We start from the raw sequence: 9,310 nt of genomic DNA, 5'->3' as shown, positions 1-9,310 counted from the left end.
AGCCACATGTAGAAGAATGGGACTGGATCCTTTTCTCTCACCTTGCAAATCAACTCAGGATGGATTAAACAAATTTATGATATAGAACTATCAAAATTTTAGAAGATAACATCAGAAAAACTTTTCTAGATCTTGGCTTAGGCAGAGTTCATTACCAAGAACCCCAAAACAAATGCAACAAAACAAAAATAGATGGGACTTAATTAAACTAAAAAGCTTCTGCACAGCAAAAGAAATAATCAGCAGAGTAAACAGACAACCCACAGAGTGGGAGAAAATCTTCACAATCTATGCATCCAGTAAGGTACTCATATCCAGAATCTACAAGAAACTCAAATCAGCAAGAAAAAAACAAATAATCTTATCAAAGTGGGCAATGGATATGAATAGACAATTCTCCAAAGAAGATATACAGATGGCCAACAAGCATAGGAAAAAATACTCAGCATCACTAATGATCAAGGAAATGCAGATCAAAACCACAATGCAATACCATTTTACTCCTGCAAGAATTTGCCAAAATTAAGAAATGAAAAAGTAATAGATGTTGGTGGGGACGTGGTAAAAAGGGAACACTTTTACGCTGCTGGTGGGAATGTAAGCTAGTACAACCACTATGGAAAACTGTGGCGATTCCTTACAGAACTAAAAGTATATCATTTGATCCAGCAATCCCACTACGAGGTATCTACCCAGAGGAAAAGAAATTATATGAAAAAGACACTTCTGCACACAAGTTTATAGCAGCATAATTCTCCATTGCAAAAATATGGAGCCAGCCCAGATGCCCATCAGTGATTGAGTGGAGACACACACACACACACACACACACACACGTACACACACACACACTCTCTCCATGGAATACTAAGCCATAGAAGGAACAAAATAATGGCATTTGCAGCAACGGGGATGGAATTGGAGACAGAATTCTATGTGAAGTAACTCAGGAATGGAAAACCAAACATTGTATATTCTTATTTGTAAGTGAGAGCTAAGCTATGAGGATGCAAAGACCTAAGAATGATGTAATAGGCCAGCCATGGTGGCTCACGCCTGTAATCCCAGCCCTTTGGGAGGCCGAGGCGGGCGGATCACGAGGTCAGGAGATCGAGACCATCCTGGCTAACATGGTGAAACCCCATCTCTACCAAAAATACAAAAAATTAGCCAGGCATGGTGACGGTGCCTGTTATCCCAGCTACTCGGGAGGCTGAGGCAGGAGAATGGCGTGAACCCGGGAGGCGGAGCTTGCAGTGAGCCGAGATCGCGCCACTGCACTCCAGCCTGGGCGACAGAGCAGGACTGTGTCTCAAAAAAAAAAAAAAGAATAATGTAATGGACTCTGGGATCTCAGGGGAAAGAATGGGTGAGAGTTAGGGATAAAAGACTGCGCATTGGGTACAGTGTACACTGCTTGGTTGATGGGCATACTAAAATGTCAGAAATTACCACAAAAGAACTTACCCATGTAACCAAACACCACCTGCTCCCCCAAAACCTACTGAAGTTAAAAACAGATCACAAAAGAAAGATTATCCGGTGCTAAAAATAAGGTTTTCTCAGGTCTTTTCTAAACGTTATGTGTTCTTCCGGGCAGACACAGTTTCCTGAATTTCCTAGTATACCTGTGCTTTTTAGTACTCTACTCTCTGAAAGAAATTTTTACTCCAGCTTTTTCCTGGGTTGTAGGTGGTGATCTGGTTGTGTCTCTCAGAATTCATTGGTGACTTTGGGCCATTGCCTCTGAGGGTTAGTGAGCTTGTGTGTCTGTGTGTGTATCCCCACCTGTATGTGCAGTTGTGGTGCATGTCTGGGTACTGTCTATATCCGCTTTGTAAGTTCTGGAATATTTTTTTCTAACTGATTTTCTGGTAGCACTTTCTTTACTGTGTTAAATAGAGGTGATAAGAGGAGGATGGAGTTGGGTGTTTCTCTTACCACAGTATGTTTAGCTCTGGTAAAATTTCATTTGGTTAGGCCTTTGAGAAATTGTTTATTTTGCATGCAGAAATATTAAGAAGATAATTATTTGGGCCTGAATAAAAATGTCTACTTTCTTCTTCCTCCTTCTGGAATCTGAGACTGATTTTTCTGTGATCTTCACTGGTGTATTAGTCTGTTTTGCATTTCTATAAAGGAAAACCTGAGACTGAGTAATTTATAAAGAAAAGAGGTTTATTTGGCTCACAGTTCTGCGGACTGTACATGTGTGGCACAAGCATCTGCTTGGTTTGTGGTGAGGCCTCAGGAAGCTTTTACTTAGGGCCAAAAGCAGAGGGGGCATGTATGTCACATGCTGAGAGAGAGGAGATTCCAGGCTGTTTTAAACAACCAGCTCCCATGTGAACTAATAGAGTGAGAATTCACTCAGTACCATGAAAACAGCATCAAGCCATTCATGAAGGTTCAACCCCCGTGACCCAAACACCTCCCCCAGGCCCTCCTCCAACACTGAAGGTTACATTTCAACGCAAGACTTCATGGACACATGCATCTAAACCTGATTTCACCCCTTGCACCCCAAATCTTATGTCTTCTCACTTTGCAAAACTCATCCCTTTTTAATAGTTCCCCAAAGTCTTTTTCTTTTTTTTTTTTTCCAAGACAGAGTTTTGCTCTTGTCCCCCAGGCTGGAGTGCAGTGGTGCAATCTTGGCTTACTGCAACCTCCGCCTCCCAGGTTCAAGTGATTCTCCTGCCTCAGCCTCCTTGAGTAGCTGGGATTACAGGCATAAGCCACTGCACCCAGCCTGTCCCCCCAAAGTCTTAACTCTTGCCAGCATCAACTCAAAAGTTCAAATTCTCATCTTAGACTCAAGGAAAGTTTCTTTCACCAATGAGCCTATAAGATTAAAAAGAAAAAAAGTTATTTACTTCCAAGGTACAGTGGTGGCACAGGTACTGGCTGAACCTTCCCATTCCAAAAGGGAGAGATTTGCCAAAAGAAAGGGTAACAGGCTCTGAAATCCAGCAGGGCAGACATTAACCCTTGAAGCTCCAAATAAATCTCCCTTGACTCCATGTTGCACAACCTGGGCACATTGATGCAAGGATTGGGCTCCCAAAGCCTTGGGCATCCTCACTCCCGTGGCTTTGCTGGGTGCAGCCCATGTGACTTCTGACATATTAGAGTCTAATGCTTGCAGTGTTTCCAGGCTCAGGTGCATGCTGCTTGTGGCTGTACCATTCTGGGGTCTGTTTCCACAGCTCTGCTAGGCAGTGCCACGGTGGGGACTCTGTGTGGGGGCTTCATCCTCACGTTTCTCCTGGCACTGCCCTAGTAGAGGCTGCCTGTGGGGGTTCCTCCCCTGTGTCAGACTTCTGCCTGGGCACCTGGGCACCTACATTCCTGATACATCTGAAATGTAGGTGAAGCTACCAAGCCTCCTTAACTCTTGCATTTTTATGCGCCTGCAGACTTAACACTAAGTGGAAGCCACCAAAGCCACCGAGGCTTATGGCTTGTGCCCTCTGGAGCCGTGGCCCAAGTGGTATATGGGGCCTTTTTAGCCAAAGCTGGAACCAGAGCTACTGGAATGCAAGGAGCAGTGTCCTAAGGCTGCACAGGGCAGTGATGCCTTCGACCCGGTACCCCAGACTTTTTCCTTGTAGGCCCCTGGGCCTGTGGTGAGAGGGGCCGCCACAGAGTTTCCTGAAAGGCATCACAGGTCTTTCTTAGCACCCGTGGCTGCTGGTACCTGGTTCCCCTTTAGTTTTGCAACTCTCTCTTCCAAGTCACTGCTCCACAGGCTGCTCCACAGGCTGCTTGGATTCCTTCTTCACCACAGGGCCAGGTTGCACATTTTCCAAACTTGTATGCTCTGCTTCTCTTTTAATCAGTTTCAACTTTAAATCACTTCTGATTGTGGGGGCAAAGAAGCAGCCATGCCACCGCTTGAATCCTTTGCTGCTTAGGAGTGTCTGCCTCTGGAGACTCCCAGCTATCACTCCTAATTACACCTCCTGCAAATGCTTAGGCCATGGACACAATGCAGCCAAGCCTTTGCTGGGGTGTAACATGGGTGACCTTTGCTCAAGCTCTCCAAGACTTTCTCATTTCCCTCTAAGGACTCATTGGCCTGGCTTTCACTGTCCATATTTCTGTCAGCATTTTGCTTTCAATCATTGAATTGCTCTCTAAAAAGTTCTGACTTTCCTTATCTCCCTGTCTTTTTCTGAGCTCTTGAAAGTCTTCCAGCTTTTGCCTCTTACCCAGTTACACAGCTGCTTTCACATTTTCAGGTATCTTTATAGCAACACCTCACTCCTCAGTGCCAATTTTCTGTATTATTCCATTTTTCCGTTGGTGTAAAGTAATTCCTAAGACAGGGTAGTTTTAGAGAAAATAGGTTTATTTGACTTACCGTTCTGCAGGCTGCACAAGCGTGGCACCAGCAGCTGCTTGGCTTCTGGTGATGCCTCAGTGGGAAAGCAGAGGGGGAACAGGCAAGCCACATGGTGAGAGAGGGAGGAAGAGAGAGGAGGAGGAAGTTCCAGCCTCTTTTAAATACCCGGCTCTCCTGTGAACCAACAGAGAACTCATTACTTCAAGGACAGCACTGAGTCACTTATGAGATGTCTGCCTCCGTGACCCAAGTGCCTTCCCCGAGGCCCACCTCCAACATCGGAGGCCACGTTTAAACATGAGATTTGAAGGAAACACACAGCCAAACCGTATCAGCTGGTAATGTTTCTGCATGTAAAACCCATACCTTAGTGGGGATCCCTAAGCCTGGGCACCCAGGAGAGGTCCTCAAGCTTGAGCAGCTCACCAGTTTCAGTTTGGTTTTTCCTATACACGTACTGCTGCTCGCAGAGGATCCTTACGGTTTTCTCATCAACTAAGTGTTGATTCTCTGATGTGCCTCTCGGTCTCTCTATATTTTGCTTGGTAGTTTTTACTGGGAACTCAGTTCTTTAATGGTTAATCTTAGAGTTGTTTCGTTAAATTTATTTGCCTTTTATTGTGAATGTGAACGTTGCTTTTTTTTTAACTTTTGTCTTCTGGGGGTACATACGCAGATTTGTTACATGAGTAAATTTCATGTTTCTGTTTTGCTGCACAGATGATTTTATCACATAGATAGTGAGCACAGTGCCTGATAGGTAGTTTTTTGACTCTCACTTTTCTCCCATTCTCCCCCTCAGGTAGGCCCCAGTGTCTGTTGCTCCCATCTTTGTGTCCATGTATACTCAACAGTTAGCTTCCATTTATAAATGAGAACATGTGGTATTTGGTTTTCTGTTAATACGTTAATTTGTTTACGATAATGGCCTTGCCAGCTGTAGCCATGTTTATGCAAAGGACATGATTTAATTTCTTATAGCTGCATAGTATTCCATGGTGTATATGTACCACTTTTTTAAAAATCCAGTCCACTATTGATGGGCATTTAGATTGATTCTGTGTCTTTGACATTGTGAATAGTGCTGTGATGGACATACCAGTCCGGTGCATGTGTCTTCTTGGTAGAACAACTTGTATTCCTTTGGGTCTGTATCCAGTAATGGGATTGCTGGGTCAAATGGTAGTTCCGTTTTAAGTTTTTTGAGAAACCTTCAAACTGCTTTTCACAATGGCTGAACTAATTTGCATTCCCACCAGCAGTGTGTAAGTGCTCCATTTTCTGCGCTACCTTCCCACCACCTGTTAAAGACTCTTTAATAATAGCCTGAATGTTGCCTTTGGTTTTTGGTTTTGTTTTTTTTTTTCCCCCCAATTATTTCTCCTTTTATTGCTCCTTCCATGAACCTTGACACTCTCCTTTGGTGGCCTCAGGAAATCTTTTCAACATAAATTATTTCTCGAGCAAAGGAAAATTTGCTTTGAGCATTAAGACACATACATAGTTCTGCTGTATTTGTTAAATGGCTCTTGGAGCATTTGATCCTTGGTTGAAGGCAGAAGATACCCACATTGGTTTGAGGAGCATTGTCTTCTGAAATCTTTTTGTAAATCACTCTTCTTAAGTTCTCTTTTTCAGGGTTTACCCAGGTTTTCAAGAAATTGTTCAAAAGCTTTCACATAAGGTACCAGACTGGTCTTACAATCTCTGGTTCTATGTTTAATATCAGATTCAGCTTAATTCTCCTTTTTTCCTCTTCATTAGTGGAAGAGGCATCCAGTTCATGGCAGATGAGGCTTGTGGTTGGAACAGTAAGTGGATGAAACCGATCCACTTTCTGCAAATCAGTAGGCACAGAAATGCGACCTGTTTTGGGATGAACGCTAAAAGGGCTCTTCGGTAAATGATTGATTTCTTTGCTGACATTGATACCCCGTCGTGGAAACAGTCCTGGAGCATAATCTCCCACTCCAGCCAGGTCCACATTTTCATTTTTGATGTTGTTCTGACGTCTGCTGGTGCGCCCAGTGCTGAAGTGAATTGTGAGACTTTTGGAAGCTTTGTTGAAGTTCATCCTGAATTGTTTGAGGAACAAGGGCTAAAATCTTATCCCAGCTTTTGTTATTTTTGAGAATATCTTGATTAACCAAGGCATAGTCTTCAAAGTTTTTTTTTATTATGTTTATAGATTTTCTGACAAAAGGGTGAATTTTTTCAGTTAGTTGAACTTTCTTTTTAACATCTTGACCATGCTTTACAAGGCTCAAATATTCAACTATCCCAGAATGTACCACTGAAGACAGTTTTCTGATTTATCACAGACCCAACAATATACACCCCTATTTCTAGAATATACCCAGAGACGATGCTTAAATCCAACGTCCTCCCTCAGTGCTATGTCAGTGATGCATATGGCCGTTGTCATGAGGATACAGGACTCAGAACATGTATCTGCAGAACTATAGCATCTCCTCACATTGTCATAGTCTGTCATGTCAGTGTCAAACACCAGTTCTTTTCCCGAGCCTGGAAAGCTCCCAGATCCACTGTATTGTGTTGATTGGGTCTGTGGGAATATACTGTGCCTATATCAATCTTGTTTGGATTCATTTTCTGCATCTCCTTTTCCAGATCACTCAGGTTGTTGAAGGATTGGTATCGAATGTAAATGTCATCTTTCAATGTGAATGAAAATTCACAGCGTTGGGAGTAATTCTTCACCACTCTGCTGTAGTTGAGCCAGTTACAGTACAGAGAATAGGGAAAGAGCCTCTGGTAATAACGTTTAAATAGCTCAGGCAGCTTGGTGGGGTCAGACATTTTCGTGGAGCTCAGAACTCAACCCAGGAAGCTTGACCGTTGCCTTTTATGCCTACTTGCGCCACTGGAAATCAGAAGTGTCTGTCTCCATCTTTTTCTTTTAATTGACTGTTGTCAACTTTTAATCCTAAACTTTCCTTGTTCTACTTCTGATCTCACAGCAGGATATGGTGAAAACAAGCCTGGGTGCTCACTCTGGGTTTTGGCAGCAGATTGAAACCGTGTAAATCTTTTACCTTGAAACTGAATTCTCACCCTAGCTTTCCACCTACCTTCAACAGAAAACACAGGCCTGGCTCCTTTTCTTCCTCATTCAAACCATATCAGACCACCTTGAAAGGCCTGACCTGATGGATCCACAAGGGTCAATTTTCTGAGTAATAATTTCCTACCCTCTCCAAACACATCTCTGCACTTGAACATCACACTTAGTACCACTAGCGGAATGTTCAGACATTGCCCATCACCCCGTGGTTCTGTCTTCTCTTGCAGTGACTTGCTAATCGGCTCTGCCGCCTGCAATCTGGTATGTACTTTAGCCGCTCACGAAGCGGCTAGCACTGTGAGCTGTGCTGCTCGGTTTACTTATTTCTGTGAAATCTGTAAATCACAACTCAGATCACCATGTTATAAGGCAAAGAAACAGAAAAATTGCGTTCTTTTAAATTTAATTAATTTTTAAGTGTTCTGTTATGAAATGTAGTAAGAATGAGTAAAACATTTGTCAGGAGTTTTAGTAATAACAGTGGGAGCAACTTTGATTCTTCACTGGGCCCCGTCCAGTCCTTAAGAGTTTTCTGATAGTTTCACCTGGACTCGTCTCTTGGTTGGCCACTGTTCTGATTCTTTGGCTATTTTTTTTGCATTTTTATCATCTGTAATTTTTCTGTTCCATTTTGCTTTACTGGAACTTTCTATAAATGAGTATGAATGGAATTAAAAAGGTTTATTTGGTGATTTCCTTGTGTCATTATGTTGCACACATGCTAGTGCCTGAGGCTGTGGACCATTGAATTCAGCCGTGCATTCTACTGATTCTGATGTTAGGGCTTTTTCAAGCATTTTTTTTTTGCTTTTTGGAAAAATAATGCTCCTATAATTTTATGCCACATTTCCAAGTGCAGATGCACAGTAAATTCTCTGGACATTTTAGAAAAATTAATGGGCTCCACATTGTGGTAAATTCAAATTAGAGCAGCGGAGAGTATCAGTTGACTCCTCCTTTCTTCCTGAGTAACCCGTTTGTCATGGCCGTCGTCACATGGAGTTGATTTCTTTCTTCTAGTCAATTTCAAATGTCAGGCACCTATTTTCTGTTTTCTCATTACCAAGGAAGTTGACTTTTTAAAAAATAGATAGTCTTTCATCGTCTTTTAAGTATGCTTTGCTTGTTTTCTCACTTTTAAATCATGTTCATTTTTATTCTAATTAGTATTCGTGTTCACTTCATACTAATTCTTTTATATTGCATGTATTACAGTTTTTTCCCACTGCTTTTTGCCTTTTAATTTCCTGAATATTAATATATGTGAATTTGTCAGTTCCTTTATTTTTTTCTATTTAAATGAATTCTGCCCATTTTTCTGTCCAAAAATACCCGTTTTCCTTTGAAGTCTGCAAGTGTTTTAGTTTTGTCTTTCACGTTTGAAATAAATAACTTGATTATTGTTCATGGAATAGAGGGGAATGCAATGTACTTTTTCAGTTAGTACCGGTTTGCTCTAAAGTGCTTTTGATTTCTTCCACTGTTCTGGAATGCTCTGTCATCAATGAACTTTACATATAAAATTTCTGCTTATTTAAAACTTTTTTCCCTTTTGGACTATTTGTTTATCTCCATGTTAATACTATGCTGTCTTGAATATTATAATTTGAAAATTTCTGATACATGGTAAGGAAGCCATTGCCCTATTGTTTGGAAGACTTTGACAATTCTTAGACTTTTTTTTTATTATGTTTGGAAAAGTAGTTTTCAGTTGCTAATAAAGTGTCTGTCTTGGGGATTGATGGAATTTTTTAAGGCTATTTGAAGGAGGTGATATCTTGATGACATTGAGTTTCTTCTAAGCACATGTACTATCTTTCGGCTTACTCCATTGCACTTTGTTGTTGCCCAATAGAAATTTTAAAATTGTTTTGTTT

At 41.7% G+C, this 9,310-nt stretch overlaps 1 protein-coding gene and 1 pseudogene across 2 annotated transcripts in view; one reads left to right on the top strand and one right to left on the bottom strand.

Annotated features, from left to right (window-relative positions):
* Positions 1–9,310, top strand: part of ZNF670 (zinc finger protein 670) — a 42,308-nt gene that overhangs the window by 29,471 nt on the left and 3,527 nt on the right. The gene's annotated exons all lie outside the window — the stretch shown is intronic.
* Positions 5,836–7,168, bottom strand: LOC105521544 (annotated as a pseudogene).

The sequence above is a fragment of the Colobus angolensis genome, unplaced genomic scaffold (assembly GCF_000951035.1).
Source record: "Colobus angolensis palliatus isolate OR3802 unplaced genomic scaffold, Cang.pa_1.0 Scaffold40, whole genome shotgun sequence".
Taxonomy (NCBI): domain Eukaryota; kingdom Metazoa; phylum Chordata; class Mammalia; order Primates; family Cercopithecidae; genus Colobus; species Colobus angolensis.
Note: the sequence above shows the minus strand (reverse complement) of the source record. Positions and strands in the feature narration are given on the sequence as shown.